Raw genomic sequence first — 21,077 nt, 5'->3', positions numbered from 1 at the left:
TTTCAAAAGGGGAGGATTGTTTTCAGTAAACCGTCAGACTCTTCTGATGTGGCCCCTCCGCGTCTGATCACTTCAAAAAGGCAGCTCCCGCCCAAGGCTCTGCCCCACGGATCTCCGAACAGAACTGGGGTCGTTCTCTGCTCCAACAGAATAGGCCATAAGCGCCAACGGCTGACCCGGACCAGACGGGCCGAGGCCTTCGTCCCAGCTGCGCGCCCACAGACTGACTTTGCGTTTGGCTCATTGACTTCCTACGCCCCCTGCTACCTTGTCTGTTGTGTGGCTTGTCTCCCGTTCTGCTCTGGGTGCCCGGGTAAGAGGCCAAGTTAATCACGTGGGGAAATGTCACTGAGTTTGGAATCCTGAACCTGCTCTAGAACCATGTTAACTTTGCTTTGTGACTGAATAAAGCTGACATCCTGCAGAGGGACACAAGTCGTGTGTGTGCCTTCCAAGCACGCTCGTGACAGTGTGGCGTGGCCGGTGTCGTCGACTCATCATGTGTTGGAAAATTTAGAAACATTGGGGCGCCTGGGTGGCTGGGTTGGTTAAGCGTTTGACTCTTGATCTCAGCTCAGGGATTGATCTCAGGGTCGTGGGTTCAAACCCTGCATAAGGCTCTGCCCACTTAAAAAATTTTTTTAGGGGCAACTGGGAGGCTCAGTTCATTAAGCTTCCAACTTGAGCTCAGGTCATGGTCTCACGGTTCGTGGGTTCGAACCCCGCGTTGGGCTCTGTGCTCACAGCTCGGAGCCTGCTTCAGATTCTGAGTTTCCCGCTCTCCCTGCCCCTCCCCTGCTCATGCTCATGCTCTGTCTCTCAAAAATAAATAAAAGCATTTAAAAAATTTAGAAACCAAACATTTAAAAATAAATAAAAGTGCAGCTTCTTAAAAAAAATAACTGGAGAAGGGGCGTCTGGCTGGTTGAGGCAACTCTTGTTCTCGGAGTTGAGGGTTCCAGGCCCACGTAGGGTGTAGAGATTACTTAAAAATAAAATCTTTAAGAGGCACCTGGCTGGCTCAGTCGGTTAAGCTTCCATCTGACTCATTTTCGGCTCAGGTCGTGATTTCACAGTTTTGTGAGTTTGAGCCCCACGTCTGACTCCGCTGGCAGCATGGAGCCTGCTTGGCTTTCTCTTTCCTCTCCCTCTGCTCCTCCCCCACTCGCACCATCTCTGTCTTTCTCAAAATAAATAAACTTAAAAAAATAAAATCTTAAAAAAAAGACTAACTGGAGGAAAATTATATACTGGTGGTGTCTCATATTACAGATTAGAAACCTGCTATATATTCTTGTGCCCCTACTTACTTTGCACTTACACATTATAGGATAAGTCAAATACATGCACACTCACTCACATTATCAATTAGGATATGAAAATGCAACGCCGATCTCGTTTCCTGCCAACGATGCTGCTCAGCAAAATAGTCCTTGTAATTGTCAATATTGTATTGATTTTGCCAGTATTCTTTATAATTGCCAATATTCTCTTGAATGAGCCCCCGGGGCTCAATCTCACAATCCTGGGATCACGACCTGAGCCAAAAGTCGAGTCAGACGCTTCACTGACTGAGCCACCCAGGTACCCCTAAAGATTTTATTTTTAAGTAATCTCTACACCCTATATGAGGCTTGAATTTACAACCCCCTGGGTCAAGAGTTGAATGTTCCACCAGGTGCCCTGGTTTAAAAAGAGCTTAAAGGGTGTAATTCCCAATAGGAGAACATTCTCTGAATGAACACCCTAATGGCAAAACCACTGTACAATGTTCCAGTTGCAAGTGGGGTAGAGGGGTAGGGGTTAGCTTGACGGCACCCCGGTTGTCTGCATAAGAAGCTCAGAGCTACACTGATTTGTACTAATGCAGCATTTGTGAGATGGCTGGAGTTGCTTTTCCTTCAGGGAGGCTTTATCTGTCAGGAAGCCGTTGAGCTTCATCTCCAAACTTGGCCGACAATTAAGATTCATGACCTTTGGGTGGCTGTGATACTTGACACATTTGCTGGGTTCTGGGCCATGTCCTGGAAGGCCACCATAACTTCTGGATCCTGCGTGGCTATAAAGACCACTGGGTCCCTGAGAATCATTGAGCCCGGGCACTGCTGCCTTTCCAGGCTTGATCCCTGCCATTCCTCTGGGAAAATTACCAGGCCTTCTGTCAGGAAAGCCACCTGAGCCGATTATCCTGTGGCTCTTTCCTCCCCCCTGGGGATCTTCCCCCGCCCCCGAGCCTTCTTAACCCTTTCTATTCTTTTTTTAAATTTTATTTTTAATGTTTTTATTTATTTCTAGGAGAGAGAGAGAGACAGCATGAGCAGGGGAGGGTCAGAGAGAGAGGGAGTCACAGACTCTGAAACAGGCTCCAGGCTCTGTGCTGGCAGTCTGCACAGAGCCCGACGCGGGGCTCGAGCCCACGAACCGCGAGATCATGACCCAAGCGAAAGTCTGACGCTTAACCGACTAAGCCACCCAGGCTCCCCTAACCCTTTCTATTCTTTCTTCGATCTCTCGCTCCTCACGTCTTCGCTCCTACTTTCTCCAAGGTTCGGCAATTTTCGAGGCCCTCGCTTGAACCTCTTTCAGCGTTGCACTAGCATCTTTATCATGATCCAGTTTGCAAGGAAGGGCAAGGTCGCATGCTGCTGCTTCCCAGATGCCCAGAAGGCAGTGCGCTTTCCCCCTCACCACTTGCAAGGCTGAGCTGGGTCAGGATTTGCTTCAATTGCTCTGTCACAATCTCGGATGGCAGCTTTTGGCTTCTGTAATCTGATGAAGACACTGGCTTCCTTAGCATACAGAATGGCCAAGGGAGGGTTCAGTCTGATGGCATCTGTCAACAAGTCAATGGCTTTCTATAGTTCACCATCGCATCAATGGCAGCCATTTTTTTTAAATCATTTGCCCAGTCCATCATTTCCTCAATCATCTCTACATTGTCATATCCCATTTCTTGAGGGGCACCAGTATCTGGTTCAATCACACCTTCATTGTCAATTTCTAGAACACCTTCGCCACTTGACGACAGTTTGTGTGTCTTTATGTTTTCCTCTGCCTTCTTCCTTTGTGCTTTTTCTTCCTTGATATTGTCTTCTGTTTGAGTTTTATAAGTAGCAGGTGGTATTTCCACGCCCCCTTCCCCGTCCCCGCCAAGCTCTGCACCAACTCCCTCAGGAAGCTCATTTCCTCGGTGTGCAGAATGCTCGGATCCTGCTTACACATTTTCACAAAGATCCCAAGCTCACTCACCGTGTGCAGGTCCTGTGCGGTGGGCCTCGCAGAGGTTGCTGCTGGATCCCAAGTGCGGGTGTTGGTGCAGCGTGATTGTGATCATGTAGAAGGGGGTAGCTGGTGTGAGCTCTCCTGATTTTTTTCTCTTGTTGAATTAACCAGATACTTCACCTACGGCCACAACAAAAATTGCCATGGTGGTAACAGGACCCAACCATTGTGCAGAAGATTAACCAATCATACCACCTGCTTAATTTTTTTAAGTTTATTTATTTTATTATTTTTAAAATATTTATGTACTTATTTTTAGAGAAAGAGAGAAAGCAAGTTGGGAAGGGATCAGAGGGAGAGAGCGGGGAGATAACTTTTTTAAAATGTTTGTTTATTTGTTTATTTATTTTGAGAGCACACTCTGAGGACGGGCAGAGAGAGGGGGACAGAAGATCTGAAGCAGGTTCTGCACGGACAGGTTGGCAGCAGCAAGCCCATGTGGGACTCAAACTCACGAACTGCGAGACCATAATCTGCACTGAAGTCAGACGCTCAACCGACTGAGCCGCCCAGGTGCCCAAGACGGAGAGGATCTTAAGCAGTCTCCACGCTCAGTTCAGCTCCCGACATGGGGCTTAATCTCCCAAACTGAGATTATGACCTGAGCTGAAATCGAGAGTCAGACGCTTAGCTGATTGAGCCACCCAGGCGCCCCACCATCTGCTTAAATAATGCAGCACTAAAAGCATAAAGTTTTTCACAGTAGTGGAGAAAGAGAGACAAACCAAACAGGAGACCCAACCATACCAGACCTTCCAGAATCTTCCGACAATGATCTACATATGCCACATATAACATACAGTGATGATCCAGAAATTGCCCTGTTAGCTGAAAGAGCCTGGGAAGGTCTCTCATATTTTTCAGAAGACACATCAGATGACGATGCTTGGCCACAACAGGTAAATGCCGATTGGTTCGAGTGCCTATAGGTGCTCACGCCCATGAGGCATCCTTATTTTAATGATTGCTTCTTGCCTGAAATAGCAGCAACACTAGGAACCTTACAACGATTACTAGAAGTCTCAAAGAGATGACTTGTTGGCTTTTAATAACCTATTGTCAATGTCTCCAAGGGATGATTCATCAGAGAGATAATGGAGGACATTATTCTAGGCTACAAACGTACCCCACCCCATACACAGTACTGGCAAAATATGGTGGCCAGTCTTAGGTATCATAACCATAACTGTGATCAACACCCCGATGAGCTCAGAAGACAAAAATAATACTTCAGCCCCTGAATAAAACATAACATCCCTTACATCACAAACCCAGCCTACACCTGAGCTCAGTTTTTCAAATCACGTCCCAACCACACCAGGATTGCCAGAGCATATACTGGGCTATATTTTATATGATAATAATTTTTCAGAGCTGAATACATATGCACTTAATTCTACTAGAGCTCAGAAAACAGCTTTAAGACACTTTTCCACAATTTCAGAACAAAACTTTTACTCTAGCTTACAAACTGCACACCTGAGGGCACCTGGGTGGTTCAGTCGGTTAAGCGTGTGACTTTAACTCAGGTCATGATCTCATGGTTCGTGGGCTCAAGCCCCGTGTTGAGCTCTGTGCTGACAGCTCAGAGCCTGGACCCTGTTTCAGATTTTTGTGTCTCCCTCTCTCTCTGCCCCTCCCCCATGTGCATCCTGTCTCTCTCTTGCTCAAAAATAAACAAACATTTAAAAAAACCTGCACACCTTTATCAAGCAATATAAATTAACCACACACTAGATGATTGTGGACAAATATGATAAAATGTGAAAGGCCAGAATTATGATTTTTCAATGAAGATTTTTTTTAATGTTCGCTTATTTTTAAGAGAGAGAAACAGAGCATGAGTGAGGGAGGGGATGACAGAGAGGGAGACACAGAATCTGAAGCAGGCTCTAGACTCTGAGCTGTCAGCACAGAGCTCTACTCGGGGCTTGAACCCACGAGCCTTGAGACCATGACCTGAGCCGAAATAAGAGTCGGATGTCCAATCACAAGGCATGCAGGTGACCCAGGAATTGATTTAATGCAAATTTCCTGACACAGATTGATCCAGGTATGCGACAACATTTCTTCTCATTGATCCAAACATCAGATGCCCAGTGGGTGCGGCACATATGGTCAGAACAGCATCCTATCTCTGAGAATATGACCAGAACTGATTAATCCATACCAATTTACGTAGCTAAAGGAGTCACCTTTGACAAATGTGTTGCATTACCCAACAGTCCAGGCCCATGTACTATTTAAAAAAAATTTTTTAATGATTATTTATTTTTGAGAGAGCGAGACAGAGAGAGAGTGAGAGCAAGAGCGAGAGCGAGAGAGAGTGAGTGGGTGAGGAGCAGAGCGAGGGGGACACAGAATCTGGAACAGGCTCCAGGCTCTGAGCTGTCAGCACAGAGCCAGACGCAGGGCTCGAACTCATGAACTGCAAGATCATGACCTGAACCAAAGTCGATGCCCAACCAACTGAGCCACCTAGGTGCCCCAGGAATTGTTTGCATTTAAAAAACATGTGAACCCCATCCTTAATGCAGTAGGAAGTTAAGATTCCAAGAGCCCAACATTCCAAGAACTATATTCCCTTGTCTCAACTATGCATGATTACCATGCTTACCAACTGGAATTAAAAAGTATTTTTAGGGGCGCCTGGGTGGCTCAGTCAGTTGAGTGTCCGACTTCAGCTCAGGTCATGATCTCATGTTCATGAGTTCCAGCCCAGCGTTGGGCTCTGTGCTGACAGCTCAGAGCCTGGAGCCTGCTTTGGATTCTGTGTCTCCCTCTCTCTCTGACCCTTCCCTGATCACAGTCTGTCTGTCTCTCTCTCTCTCAGAAATAAAACATTAAAAAATTAAAAAAAATTTTAAATTGTTTATTTATTTCTGAGATAGAGTCAGACAGAGCATGAGCTGGAGAGGGGCAGAGAGAGACACAGAATCCAAAGCAGGCTCCAGGCTCTGAGGTGTCAGCACAGAGCCTGACGTGGGGCTTGAACCCGCAAACCCGGAGATCATGACGCTGAGCCGCCCAGGTGCACCTGCGCGTGCAGCATTTCAACAGGCCGCCTGCTTCCCATCACCTGACATTTCACCACCCTCTACAGTCACCCTTTGGCACCGTCCTTGCCAGGGTCTGAAACTCTGAGGTCAAGCCTTTGCTCCCTTGGAGAAGGCAGATGGTACAAAGCAGCAAATAAGCACAACAAAATAGGTGGTGGCCAAGGGGCTGGGAAGGGGGGAGGGGAAGGGGGCAGAAGCCTGGGGTCTGGGGACTGTCCCTCTACTAACTTGCTGCCTGACTCTCCTTAGGGATAATGCTAATGGGGGGGGGGGGTTGTCCCATGGGAAGCGACTCACAGTCTTCCAGATCCCTTTCTCGCTCACACTCTGAGCCACCTTCTTATGCAAACCAGCAGCTGAGTCATGAGTAGCTAAGGGCTGTTGGTGACAACTGTTGGGTTTTTCTCAGAGGGTCCCAGTCTCCAGCGGGGACCCCATGAGTCTCCAGACCCAGCTGAGGCCCGAGTTGGGGCCGTGCCTCAGTTTCCCCAGATCATGAAGATTCAGGCCTTAAGGCTTCTTGGCTCCTATTCGGAGGGAGAGGAGGCCCTGGGCCCAGCGCTGGAGGGACTGGGGCTGGAAAGCGCCAGGGGATTTTCTGAATGAACTTCACGTGCTGATGGGCAGCTCTTGCCAGGAACAGGGTCCCTCCCGGCTGGGACTGTGGCCTGTTCCCGTGCCCTCCCCCACCCCCCATCCCTGTGCTGTGGATGGTGCCACGACTCTGTTCTGGGTTTTACTCTCAGAGCAGTGCCTGCTCTTCTCAGCCTCCACGCTGCACCCCTGGAGGGGCCCCCCAGAGGCAGGGCCGATGTCTGCCAGGCCTCCCGGGGGCCCCTGGCCTTTTCGTTCAGTCATCCAAAAGAAATGCGTTAAGCTGAGCCCTGGTCACATCAGTGGACAAGGCGGACAATCCCTGCCCCCCCCCCCCCCACCTCGTGAGCTCCAGTCCTGGGGGGAAGTCAGGCTCCCGGCAAATAGTTTCAGATGGTGGTGTGAGGCGCTCCTTGAAAGGAGCGAACAGGGTGAGGTGACAGAGACCCGCACCAGCAGCTTGGGGGACAGCCTTTTTGAGGTGCTTTCATCCAAGCCAAAGACCCAAAGGATGAAAAAGGCAGCATTTAAACAATTTATTATTTTTAGGGGTGCCTGGATGTCTCAGTGAGTGGGGCATGCAAGTCTTCATCTCAAGGTCTTGAGTGTGAACCCCTTGTTGGTTGTAGAGTTTCCCTTAAAAATTTATTTTGGAGGGCGGCGGGATGACTCAGTTGATTGAGTGTCTGACTCTTGATTTCGGCTCGGGTCATGATCCCAGGGTCATGGGATCGAGCCCTGCATTAGGCTCCATACTGAGCATGGAGTCTGCTTGGGATTCTCTCTCTCTCTCTCTCTCTCTCTCTCTGTCTCTCTCTCTCTCCCTTCCTCTGCACTCCCCCCTCACTCATGTGGTCTCGCTCTGAAATAAAAGATAAAAATTAAAACTTTTCTATTTTTTATAGCTTTATTGAAGTATAATTGACACATATACTTTACCTATTTAAAGTACACAATTTGGTGTTTTCTCATATGTATACATCCATACGCCCACAACCAAGGCACGGAACATATCCATCGCCCCACAAGTTTCTTTGGAGGGCCAGCATATTGAAAAGTTGGGGAATAGGGTTTCAGGCAAGTGCAAAGGCCCTGTGGCAGGAACAAGCTTGGTGGCCCCAGGAGCAGAAAGGGGGCCAGTGGGGAATACGATAGGGGATAAGGTGATGGTGGTGAAAGGCAGGCCCCACATGGGGATCTTTTTGGTCTAGGTAAAAGCTGGTTCTGAATCTAAGTGCTTCCTCGACACCTCGACACTGGTGAGTAAGCGGCCACTTTATACTTGGCCATCAGGTCCTCTGGCCCTGTTCTCACCAAGGCTCTTCTGAGAAACCAGCCATGTGGGTCTGTGACACCCGCTAATGACTTAGTAAGTGGTTTCCCCCAGAAATGATTTATATTTTGACTGGGGCCTTCAATACCTCCACCCAAAATAGTGAGTAACGGTGGAATTTCAGGCTGATGGGCAGGCCCGTGGTTGGAGCCTTGATCAATCATTCATCTGTCGCTAAATTCTCAGCCTTCAGAGAGTGAGGCTGGCTTCTTGAATGTTCTGGTTGGAAGTCATGATTCAGGGGTGCCTCTGAACCCCTCCAATCCTCCAGAGTTGGTCCTTGGGAGCCTCCCTGACTGGACTGTCAGAGGCCGGGCCCCACGTGGGGAAGGAGGGGGGTTGACAGAAACACAAATTCCTTCACAACAGAGCAAACTCCTTCACAACAGACAGCTCTGGGAGCTTGAGAGCAGACTGTAGGACACCCGGGAAGCGTGGACTACGCCTGGGGCTTCAGGACAACATGATTTGGGGGTGCCCGTTACAGCAAGGACAGCCACCACCCTAGAGGGGAGAGAGGCCTACTCTGGAGTCACAGACTTGGCTTTGAATCATGGCTCTAGAAACTCAGTCACTGGCTGGCTTGAGCAGATTATTGCTCCGAGCATCCGATTTCTCACGGATTTTAAAAAATCGTCCCTTGAAAAAAAAATCATCACTTTGCAAGGCCACTGTCCAGGTCCATTGTAAGTACCTTTGATTCCTTCATTCTGCCTTTCTTTCTTTTTTTTTTTTTTTCTTTAGCCATACACCCATTTTATGCCAGGCATTGAACACAGTGGCAAAATCTCTGTCCCTGGGGGATTCTTTTCCTCCTTGGAAGCTCAGCAGACCCTGACCTTGATTTTTCCATCGGGGGGGGGGGGGGGGGCGGCGGTGAGTGCTCCTTGGAGAGAAGTGTGGCTCATCAGGATAGGAAGGGCTCTGTGAGGAGTGGTTCCCTCTTTCCTGAGAAGCTTCCCGGGTAACTCCTGTCCAGGCACGCAGGATCGGGGACCTCCCTGCAAGGACAAGCTCAAGGGGACACCCTCTCCTCACTTGTGCCTCTGACTGAGCTGCTGGTACCATCTGTTGCTTGTTTCTTTCTCGCACCCGAAGCCTCTGATTCCGTGATTAATACTGGACTAGGCTTGGTTTCCTGAGAGTTGAAATGACTCACCCCCATTCACAACGGTCCTGCTGAGCAGGAAGGTCTGGGGGAGGCGGGGACTCCGTGACGGGGGGGGGGGGGGGGGGGGGGGGGGGGGGGGGGGGGGGGGGCGAGGCCCCCCGGGGTCATCCCTGCCACGTCTGGGCCTTGGGCAAGTCTCTTTCCCTCTCTGGTCTTAGCTTCCTCCTCTGTCGCTCTGGGAGGTGGAAGGGAATATTGGAAACTGTGAGGAATAGTGGGAGTCCCTGCCCGGCTCCTGGTCCCAGGAACTCAAGAGGGTTAAAGCTGCCTGCGGGGGCTTGGGCAGGAGAGCAGGGCCTCCCCACGGCACTAGTCACATGAACCTTCTTAAAGTCCTCACTGCAATCCTGTGCAGCGGATATCACTGTTCACATCATGCATGAAGAAACTTATGCTCAGAGAGGGTGAGTAACTTGCTGCAATCCACACAGCTAGTACATGGTAGATACAGGGCTTGACCAGGGGCGGGTCCTAGCGTCTCCACCAGCCTAGAAGAGCAGGACTGGAAATGTCTCGCAGGTCCGGATGAGACCCAGGCCTCCTCTCCATTCTCCCTGGAGCCCCAGACCAAGAGGACTTAAAGCAGACTGTCAGATGTCAGCTCCCCGTTAAACAAATTTTTTTAATGTTTATTTATTTTTGAGAGAAAGAGAGAGAGCAGGGGAGGAGCAGAGAGAGAGAGAGAGAGAGAGAAAGACCATACAGAATCTGAAGCAGGCTCCAGACTTGAAGCTGTCAGCACAGAGCCTCACGCGGGGCCCGAACCCACAAGCTGTGAGATCATGACCTGAACCAATGTCGATGTTTAACGGATTGAGACACCCAGGCACCCCCAGTCCCCCATTTTACAGACGAGGGCACTGAGGCCTGGAGGGGGGTAGTCGCACAGCTGGATGCAGACCTAGGCTGCACCTGGGCTTCTTACCCTCCATCTAGACTTCCCACCCCTACAGCTGCCCCCTATAAGACTGAGCCCAGCACGAAGGGCCAGGGAAGTGCCCACAGCAGCTGTGTGACTAGCGGGCTGGCCTGTGCTGAGGCCCAGGGGACGGTGGCCCATGTGGCATCACCTGAGAGGCCAGGGATGATCTCTGACCCCTAGGCTCTCGCCTGTGGACACCCAAAACCTCATCTGAGTCACTCCTAGCTGGAACGGTGAATGCCATGGGAAACCCATCCTTGGGGAAGGGGAACCCCAGGCTGTGAGTGTTTCATCCCTGGTCCCATACGGAGAGTCTGGGGCTGCAGCAGGGGCCTGGATTCCCAGCCCCAGCGGGAGTGTCTCTCGCTCTGCCCTTTACATCTCTCCCCTTTCATCTCAGAGCTTTCTGCATCCACTGTTTTATTCAGGGCTCGTGGCAGCCCTCAGCAGCCTGCCTGGCAGCTTTATTTATTTTATTTATTTATTTTTGAGAGTGAGAGGCAGAGCACAAGCAAGGGGAGGGGCAGAGAGAGATAGAGAGAGAGAGAGAGAGATTGAGAGAGAGGGAGGCACAGAACTCTAAGCAGGTTCTAGGCTCTGAGCTGTCAGCACAGCACCCCGATGCGGAGCTCGAACTCACGAACCTTGAGATCATGACCTGAGCTGATTAACCGACCGAGCCACCCCTGCATCCCAGCCTGGCAGTTTGAGAATCCACGTCTGGCAGAGAAGGCAACGTGCCGCCAGCGGACTCCGTCCACCTCCTGGTATGCACCCACACCGGGGAGAGCCAGCCTGTGTAACCAGTAACATAGTGCGGAAATGACAAAACATGACTTCTGAGGCCAGATCATCAAAGACGTTGTGGCTTCCATCTTGTTCTTTGGGGATCACTTGCTCTGGAGGAAGCCGGCCGCCATGTTGTAAGGGTACTCAAGCCGCCTTGGGACTGACGTCTCCTGCCCGCAGCCCTGTGAGTGGCTGATTTTGGAAGCGGGTCCTCTAGTCTCAGCCAAGCCTTCAGATGCCTGGAGCCCCCCGGGGACATCTTGACTGCAGCCTCTTGAAAGACCCTCCCCCCCGCAACCAGAATCACCCTGTTTAGTGCCCCTGAACTGCTCACCCACAGAAACGGTGTGATTTAATGTTTATTGTCAGTTTAAGCTGCCAAGTTCTGAGATACACAGCAACAGATAACAAACACACTTGGAGAAAAGAAAATGTCCTGTGACTCGGCTAGCCCAGGACTCCTACAGCATTGATCTTTCTCCTGGGGAAAGCAAGGGTGGCAGGGGCCTAGAAGGAAAAAAGAAGGCAGCTGAGGCCTGAAAGTCAGACAGGATTGGAGCCAAATCCCAGCTCTACCCACTCTCAAGCTGTGTGACCTCAGGCAAGTTATTTAACTACTTTGAGCCTCGGTTTGTTCATCTGTGAAGTGGGGACAGCAGTGCTGACTTGAAATCTTGTTGCCAGGATTAAATATGGAGCCAAGGGCCTGGGTATCCTGCGGGGGGCGGGGGGTGTACTCCTAGAACTTACCCAGGCAGCTGGGAACCCCTCATGTTTTTTCCTTCCCAGCTTTAAGGAGCGAACTTCCTGCCCCCAGCCCTCTGTGGACACCAGTCCCCACCTTCGGAGAGGCCCGAGCTGAGTGACTAGGATCCACCTAGTGTCCTGGGCCACGAGGCGGGGGAGACCTCTGAGAGTCTGAGTTGGAGGTGGCCAGACTCATAGGTCCTGCCAGAAAAACTCCTGAGCGAGAGTCTTCCTTTCATCAAGGCCCTCAGAAAAGCACCGGGGCTACTCAGCGCAGAAGAGTCCAGGCTTTTCTCTTCCGGTTTGCAGTCTCCTACCTGCCTGCTTGCTGCCTGTGGCAGAAAGAATCCCTTTATCTGCCGAGGGTATTTTGGGGCCATTTGGGGCTGGGGTTCCCAGCTGTCGGGGAAGTCCCTGAATTTCCTGAGCCTTGCGTCTTACTGTCTTACTTGCATCTCTTTGGTGACACAGGCTCCCTGTTCCCTTCCCAGGGCTTCCTGCTGTGCCCACCTTCTGTCCCCTTCCTCTGAGATGAGCCGGTGCAGGCGGGCACTGCTCACCTTCCCGCCTCCTGCAGGCCGGGGCGGGCGCTCGCTCGGCCTCTGGCCCCCCGCGATCCCACAGCGGGGCCCGCCTGCTGCACCTCGCGTGGGGCCCAGGGACTTCCCCTCCTGTTCTTCAAAGCACTTTCACACTTGTTAGGGGGTTCGTGAGCCGCCCGGAGCTTGCAGGCCGTGCCCAGTCGGCCCTGTCCACTGTCTGCTCTTCACCCCCCCCCCCCACGCCCCGCCGCCGGGGCCGCCATTTTCCTGAGCCGCTGCACTTTCTCCAGTGGAGGCCGCACTTTCCGCCTGGGTTCCAGCTCATTCCCTGGCCGCAGAGCGCGCCCTCCTCCCTGCTGGCCAGCTGTGGGCTCCCGGCCCCGTGCCAGGCACTGCCTCAGGTTCCCGAGGCACCCTGGTTCTCCGGGAGCCCCCAGTTTCCCGGGCCAGATGGATCCACGAACTAGTCATTACAGTCATGAGGCCGTAAGACCCGTTCTAGAATTGACGTGCCGAAGAAACGACAGAAACCGCCTTTCTGACTGGGAAGGTGGCTGGGGGAGGGGAAGAGACAGTGCCAGGAAAGCGACAAAGAGGTGGCCCCCGGGGCGGCTCTGGAGGTACACAGGAGCCTGAGGTGTGGTCCGGTGGGAACCGGGATGAGGAACGGCCTGAGAGCGTCGGGGGGCGGGGGGCCTGGAGGTGAACACGGAGCCGGGCTGAGAAGGGTCTTGAGCGCCATTGGCTCTGAGGAACCGTAGCTTGGTGGATTCGCCGCGCTGTGCCTCAGTTCCCCACCTGCACAATGGGCATACAACCTTCCTCATGGGATTTCCCAGAGGATCAGAGTTACCAACGCCGGAAAAATCTTAGCACCAAGTAAGCACCCAAAGGCTGTGATTGTTATTACCATTAAGTAAATTATATGATTTTTCATGTAATGAGAGCCCCACCCCCACCGCACGTCCTAGGCTTCTATGCAGAGGAGCTTTGGTGAAGTGTCCCTTAAGAAGCCGATGAGGGGAATGCCAGGGGGGAGACTCAGGCTTGCACAATATCACTATTATGATCATTTTTATTTTTATTTATTTAAAATTTTTTTTAACATTTATTCATTTTTTTTTTTTTTGAGAGAGAGATAGAGTGTGAGTGGGAGGGGGGCAGAGAGAGAGGAAGACACAGAATCCGAAGCAGGCTCCAGGCTCTGAGCTGTCAGCACAGAACCCGACGTGGGGCTTGAACCCATGAGCGGTGAGATCATGGCCTGAGCCAAAGTCGGACACTCATCGGACTGAGCCACCCAGGTGCCCCTATAATGATCATTTTTAATGGATGTGTAGTATTCTAGAAAGCAGATATACCATAATCTCCTTTACTCTCAACGTTGTGATTCTTAGGGTATTTCCAAAATTTATAAATAACATTTTAGGAAACATTGCTGTGTTTATGGTTTCCTTTTTTCTTTTTTCCAGTTGAACTATTACCTTGGTTTTTCTTTATGGGGGTGAAATGACTGAGCCACAAGTTGTAAACATTTTTTTTTTTTTTTGCAGGGGGTGGGGAGAGGCTTTTGCTAAGAATTGCTATATTGCTTTCTGACAGGGGTTGTTAATATTTACCAGCAGAGTATGAACCCATATTCCAGTTTTACTACAACTTTGGGGTTGGATTTTACCAAAGTTGCATTTATAAAGAAAAAAAAACCCCTGATGATTTCATGAGTCAATGAATGTATCAAAGGTTGCTTTAATTTGTGTCTCTTCACTTGCTAGAAAGGTGGAGTTTTTAAAACTTGTAATTAACATTCATTTCCATTTCCCCTGTGTCCACTGTTTTGATGTTGTTGTTTGGTTATGCATGTGGGTTTTATTCAGGGTACCGGCTCTTCTACAGTAGAAAGCCCTGAACTGAGAAGCAGGTGAGCTGAGTGGCTCTTGCCCCGGCCTGACTCTATGATCATCATGGGTGGTCACTTCCACTATTACTCACTTAATTTTTATTTAACAGACTCTTTTATTACAAAATCTTTTTAAATGTTTATTTTTGAGAGAAGAGACAGAGTGTGAGTGGGGGAGGGGCAGAGAGAGGGAGACACAGACTCAGAAGCAGGCTCCAGGCCCTGAGCTGTCAGCACAGAGACGAGGTGGGGCTGGAACTCATGAATTGCGAGATCCTGACCTGACCTGACCTGAGCTGAAGTCGGATGCTTAACCCACTGAGCCCCCCAGGGCGCCCCATAACAGACTTTTGTTGTCCTTTGTTGTTGTTATTATAAAAGAGAGAGAGAGAGAGAGAGCTTGCAGTGTGTGCCTGTGCACACAAGTGGGGGAGGGGGAGGGAGAGAGGAGAGAGACAATCCCAGCCTGGCTCTGCGCTGATGTGGGGCTCGAACCCAGAAACCATGAGATCATGACTTGAGCCGAAATCAAGAGTTGGATGTTTAACTGACAGGGCCACCCGGGCAATCTTTATAATCACTCACCTAAGTATTTAAATCGTTTAACAAAGTCCCAGCTCAAACATCCCAGGGCACTGGGCCTGGGCACCCTAAGGAGAGCCCAGAAGGGGGAGTCCGGGGAGGGTGCACACTACAGAAAGTTTTTCCAAGTAGAATCCAGGAGCATGAGGGCAGTCGGTGTGGCAGGAAGGGCAGCTGTGGGGTGCCCTGGTGGGAGACTGCTGGTCGGCCAAGGAGATGAAGGTGTTTCTGGAAGATGGAGGCCTTACACCTTGCAGGACAGAATGAGATGCAGAATCCTGAGGGTCACTGGGCTATTTTGGGCTCAGGAAGAACAACTGGCCATCTTTAATCATAGCACCTAGGACTGGCTGCCTGTTTCTTGGTTTCCAGGTCTGGAAAAAAAATACAAGAAAAGCAAACGAGTCCCTGACCTGGAACCTCCCTGGTGGATGTGCAGCATATGTGTATGGAATAAAGGAGTAGAGAAGCCATGGGTTGGAGAAGCACGGGAAGGGAAAATTATCCCCCTGCAAACGAGAACCAAGAGTTCTAGGCTCTTCCTCTAGGCAGACAACTTTCAGGGGGCAGGGAAATATTTGTGAATTGATAACCAAATGCTCTATTCTCTGTCCATCAGTCCCTTCAACAGTCAGTCAGTCCATCTAGCCACCCTTCTGTCCACCTGCCCGCCCATCCATCCACTCACCCACCAACACACCTGTCCATCCACCCACCCAGCCACCCAGCCATCCAGCCAACCATCTCTCCACCCATCGATCAACTCACCCACCCACCCACCCACCCTTCCATCTACTCCTCCATCCACCCATCTATCATCCATCTGCTGATTCATTTTTCAGCATATATTTCCTCATGGGTGTTGGCTTTCTCTGCAGTCTCCTGACTCCAGCTGTCCCTTTGAAAAGAATCCCCACGGCAAGAGAGAAGGTCTGGGTTGATCTGTATCAGAAGCAGGAACCTACTCAGGTCTGGGCCTTTCTTGGGGTGGGGGTGAGACCGTTGTGCCTGGAGCCTCCCAATCTCCCGAGTCCCCCACCTCTAGGAGCTGGGGCGGTGGGCAGGGTATGGGGCTGTGATGTGGGAAACAAAGGCAGAAGTAAATGGTAGATAAAATAAAATTTCCTTATAAGCTGCAGCCAAGGGGCTCCTGATCTTCTCAGCAAGGCAAACCTGGTCCACATGCCAGCACCCACTGTAGTCTAGAATGTGATAAGGAAGCAGGGGAGGGCTGAGCCTTTATGGCAGGCGGTGATCACAACGATTTTGTTCTAGGGATTCCTTGGGTTGCTTTGACGCCAGGAACCTCTGACATATTGTGTGTGTGGGACGCCATCCAGGAATCAGGGTGGGGGTTCTTTGTAGTGGACCTTGTCTCCTTTTCTAGGATCATGGAACTTCTTCAGCCCCCAAGGGATCTCCTTGACATGCCTTTTAACCCACTGGAAATAATTCAGATTGCAAAGATTTAAGAAAGGACTGATCTCCTGTAACACTGCATGGCCTCGGTAGGGGTCCATCTGTTAGACCTCCCCTGCAGAAAACTGAACAAATGGACGGAGGTACCCTAGGTCCAGGCCTTAATGGCTCTGAATCAGGACCCGGACCTAAGGGCCTCTGACAGAATGTGTTTGGCCACTGATCAGGCCAACAAACCTCCTGCTCGATTGGATGATAATGGTCTAAATAGGCCTCCTCCATAGAAATCCAGGTTGCTGGAGGAAACACAAGCCATCCTTAATGAGGAGGATACTGTGCCTCTCTCTCACGGTTCCTCCTAATAGATGTGGGCGTCTCTCCCTCATATATTTCCTGGGTTCGTGGCTATAATTGGGATCAACTGTCTCTGGTAAGTCTCCCTCGGGACAGAGACTTTAAGTAATATTCCCAAGCAGCTGCTGAAACTCTCTTTGTTTTGGGAAAGTTCCCCATTCTCCTGCCTCTCGTGGACTGAATATTTCTACTTCGGTGGGGAAATCATGGCGTCAGCACCTCTGTCCGAGCTGGCAAAGTTTAGATCTGGGAACCTTCTTTCTCTGCCCTTTGGTGACACCCTGCCTCTCCTGCCCCCTCCTATTTCTTCACCCCTTCGGGTGCGGGCTGCATAACTGGCTCCCGTAGCGCGTCTTCTGTGCCTCCCCAGGCACCATCTGCTCCTTGTACTGTCTTTGCTGTCAAGGAGTGAGGAGAACCCAACCAGAACTTGCTCCCCCCACTTCAGATTTCCCCACTAGTGTCCCAGGTGAAACACTGACAATGGGGAGCTAATTGACTTTTAAGTGGACATAGGTGGAACATATTCAGTACTTAAGCTAATTTAAGTTTGTTGGTTTGATTAAAATAGACATGTCTTTAGAGTTACCAGCATTAGGGGCGCCTGGGTGGCTCAGTCATTTAAGTGTCCAACTTCAGCTCGGGTCATGATCTCACCATTTGTGGGCTCTGTGTTGACAGCTCAGAGCCTGGAGCCTGCTTCAGATTCTGTGCCTCCTTCTCTCTCTGACCCTCCCCTGCTTGCACTCTGTCTGTCTCTCTCTCTCAAAAATAAACATGAAACTCTTATTTACCTGGGTTTACTGAAGGTCAAATAAACTGTCAGTCTCTGTTGCAATTTGTTAGCAAAAAGTTGACTTAAAATGATGATTAATTCTGTCTCAAAGTTTTCATGGGTAACTTAAGATAGCTTCAAAGTCTTTGGTAACTTGAAACTTCAAAGCTTTGCATGATAAATGGGATTAAATCCATTAGACATCTAGATCTTTTCCAAATAGGCTGGAGTGGTGAAGCATTGATTTCTGAAGATAGGTGTGTGGTTTTTGGTTTCTTCTTAGTGCACAGAAGCTAAGGATACTTGGGTCTGATGGTAAACATTGTTTTAAGTTTATTTATTTATTTTGGGAGAGAGAGGGGGGGAGGGGAAGGGGCAGAGAGAGAGAGAGGGAGGGAGGGAGGGAGAGAGAGAATCCTAAGCAGGCTCTGCACTGTCAGCACAGAGACAGACTCGGGGCTTGATCTCATGAACTGTGAGATCATCGCCTGAGTCAAAATCAAGAGTCGGACGCTCAATGGACTGAGTCACCCAGTTGCCCTGATAGACATGCTTTGTGCTTAAATGTATTCATAAATTTGCCATCTAAAGAATTCTGGTGTAACAAACCATTCATAATAGGTTACTGCTTAGTTTTCACTGGAGACTAAAGTTTCTAAGAGTTAAAAGTGCTGCTAGATGTAATTAAGACTGATAGAAATTAAGGAATAATTCTAAATTAAAAAAAAAAAGGATTTTTTTTCTCTTTTGTCTGCCTGGAAAACTAATTTCTATGCTCTTTCTTTATCAGGTCTTTGATTACTTAAAGTTAAAACCTCTCAATATAAAAGGAGCTAAGTGCTTTTTAAAAGTTTATTTACTTTTTTTGAGAGAGAGAGAGAGAGATGGAGAGAGAGAGGGAGAGGTAGAGGCAGAAAGAGGGGAGAGAATCCCAAACACGCTCCACACTGTCAGTGCAGAGCCCCTCTTGGGGTTCGAACTCAAGAACCATGAAATCATGACCTGAGCTGAAATCAAGAGTCAGAGGCTTAACTAACTGAGACACTCAGGTGTCCCAGAGCTAAGTTTTCCTAACAAACATATAATTTTACATATTTGCTTTTGAGATCTCTTGTCACCTTGGTAAAATAAATAGTTAAGTTTTGTAATGACTTGTAATTCTATTTACAACATGCTTTATAACTTTCTAAGTTTTTAACAAACTTCTCAAGATTTAAATTGTAAATGAAGTCTTTTTGACCAAGTAGACCTTTGTATTTGGTATTGTTAAGTTACTCTGGGAGTACTGTCAAACAAATGACAAGTCTTATATAGTAATAAGTCTTAAGTTATGTTTGGGTAAATGCTGTAACCATTCTAGAGATAATATGCAATTCATAAGGTCTTAATATGTTTTGGTAATAAGGTCATCATGTGATATTCTGATGATTGAAGTGTTTTGTGTTACAGAAATAAATGGATTTCCTTGTCAACTGCATCACAATGAGCTCTCATATCAGATTGTTAACAATATCCATTCCTGGGGCACCTGGGTGGCTCAGTCGGTTAAGCGTCCGACTTTGGCTCAGGTCATGATCACACAGTTCATGGGTTCGAGCCCCGTGTCAGGCTGTGCTGACGGCTAGCTCAGAGCCTGGAGCCTGCTTCAGATTCTGTATCTCCCTCTCTCTCTGACCCTCCCCTGCTCACGCTGTTTCTCTCTCTCTCTCTCTCTCTCAGAAATAAATAAAACATTAAAAAAAACAATCACCAATATCTATTCCTGAGATTTTGTCATATTAAATTGTTCTGATGCTCTTCCCAAAAAAACCTGTTTCATCTTTAAGGTGATTTATAAAAAGAACTTTTAGGGAGTGCCTGAGTGGTTCAGTCATTAAGCATCTGACTCTTGGTTTAGGCTCAGGTCATGATCTCACAGTTCATGAGTTCGAGCCCCGAGTTGGGCCCTGCGCTGACAGCTCGGAGCCTGCTTGGGATACTCTCTCTCCCTCTCTCTTTGTCCCTCCCCTGTATGCTCTCTCTCTCTCAAAATGAATAAATAAACTTAAAAAAAAAATAAAAAGGATCTTTAGGACAAATACAGGTATTTGACATCTTTAAAATCATAAAACTGAAATAGGTTCAGAATTTCGAGAATTAAAAAGCTGCATTCAGGAGTGCCTGGATGCCTCAGTCAGTTAAACATCCTACTTCGGGGGGCGCCCAGGTGGCTTAGTCGGTTAAGCGTCCGACTTTCGCTTAGGTCATGATCTCGCGGTTCGTGGGTTCGAGCCCCACGTTGGGCTCTGTGCTGACTGCCAGCTCAGAGCCTGGAGCCTGTTTCAGAGTCTGTGACTCCCTCTCTCTCTGACCCTCCCCTGCTCACGCTGTCTCTCTCTCTCTCTCCTAGAAATAAAAAATAAATAAATAAATAAACATCCTATTTCGGGTCAGGTCAGGATCTAGTGGTTTGTGAGTTGGAACCCCACACTGGGCTCTCTGCTGTCAGCACAGAGCCCATTTCGGATCCTCTGTCCCCTTCAGTCCCCCACTCGTGCTCCCTTCTCTCAAAAATAAACACACATTTAGGGGCGCCTGGGTGGCTTAGTCGGTTGGGCGTCCGACTTTCGCTTAGGTCATGATCTCGCGGTTCGCGGGTTCGAGCCCCGCGTCCCGCTCTGTGCTGACTGCCAGCTCAGCGCCTGGAGCCTGTTTCAGTCTGTGACTCCCTCTCTCTCTGACCCTTCCCTGCTCACGCTGTCTCTCTCTCTCTCTCTCTCTCCTAGAAATAAATAAAACATTTAAAAAAATAAACACACATTTAAAAAAAATGAATAAAAAATAAACAAATAAAGCATTAATAAATAAATGCTTTCAAACTAAACAAGAATTAGTAATATGAGGGAGCATAACGCAAGCTGATAACCCACAATTCCCCTCCCGGTTTTGATGGGACACATGTGACATTCCTCAGGGCAATCCTCACTGCCTGAAAGCCAAAAAAAGGAGAGAAAAACAAACGGTTTACTGATAGAGATTACAGTCACGCAGGATATGAGTCTCCACCAGTTTATAAATGTCTGTAATTTTATCAATAGCCTAATATCCGGAGACCCATAGATTCGGCTTCCTGGAGCCCTAACATCACGGTCCCCTCCATGGGGATGTGAGGAAAAAAGGCAGAAGGAAATGGCAGATAAAATTAAATTTCCTTATAACCTGCAGCCCATTGGCAAATACTTGAGGCAGGCAGAGTATGACATTTCTCCAGAAACTCCCTCCCGCCTTAATGTTCCTGCTTTGCTTGAGGGAAAAACATCCTTAGCTTGACAATAGCTAGGCCTCCAGGATCCTGGGAGTCTTCTGTAGCATGTGAAAGTCCATTTGGAAATCTCCCTCTGCCTTTACAGCTCCCAGTGCCATAATCAGTCACTCCTCACAACCCCAATGCAGCTCTTTCTGCTCACAGGTCCTGTCCTCAGGCTTTAATAAAATCACCCTTTTGCACCAAAGACATCTCAAGGATTTTCTCTTGGCTGTGGGCTCTGCTCCCCTCCCCTCGCCTCCCAAACGTCATCAGTAACATGGGATTAAATAAACTGAGGAAGATTATAGTTTTGCGATTCTTGTTT

General features: G+C 49.2%; 1 long non-coding RNA gene and 1 pseudogene across 1 annotated transcript; both read right to left on the bottom strand.

The window, feature by feature from the left end:
* Window positions 1-1,912: 1,912 nt before the first annotated feature.
* Window positions 1,913-3,427, bottom strand: LOC120226655 (annotated as a pseudogene).
* An 8,064-nt stretch (window positions 3,428-11,491) lies between these two features.
* Window positions 11,492-12,667, bottom strand: LOC120226652. The gene is made up of 2 exons (XR_005527074.1): window positions 12,458-12,667; window positions 11,492-11,657 (listed from the first exon to the last, which is right to left on the bottom strand). It is a non-coding gene; the product is annotated as an uncharacterized LOC120226652 (long non-coding RNA).
* Window positions 12,668-21,077: the final 8,410 nt, after the last annotated feature.

Source organism: Hyaena hyaena, unplaced genomic scaffold, assembly GCF_003009895.1.
Source record: "Hyaena hyaena isolate Hyena2069 unplaced genomic scaffold, ASM300989v1 scaffold_1785, whole genome shotgun sequence".
Lineage (NCBI taxonomy): Eukaryota > Metazoa > Chordata > Mammalia > Carnivora > Hyaenidae > Hyaena > Hyaena hyaena.
Note: the sequence above shows the minus strand (reverse complement) of the source record. Positions and strands in the feature narration are given on the sequence as shown.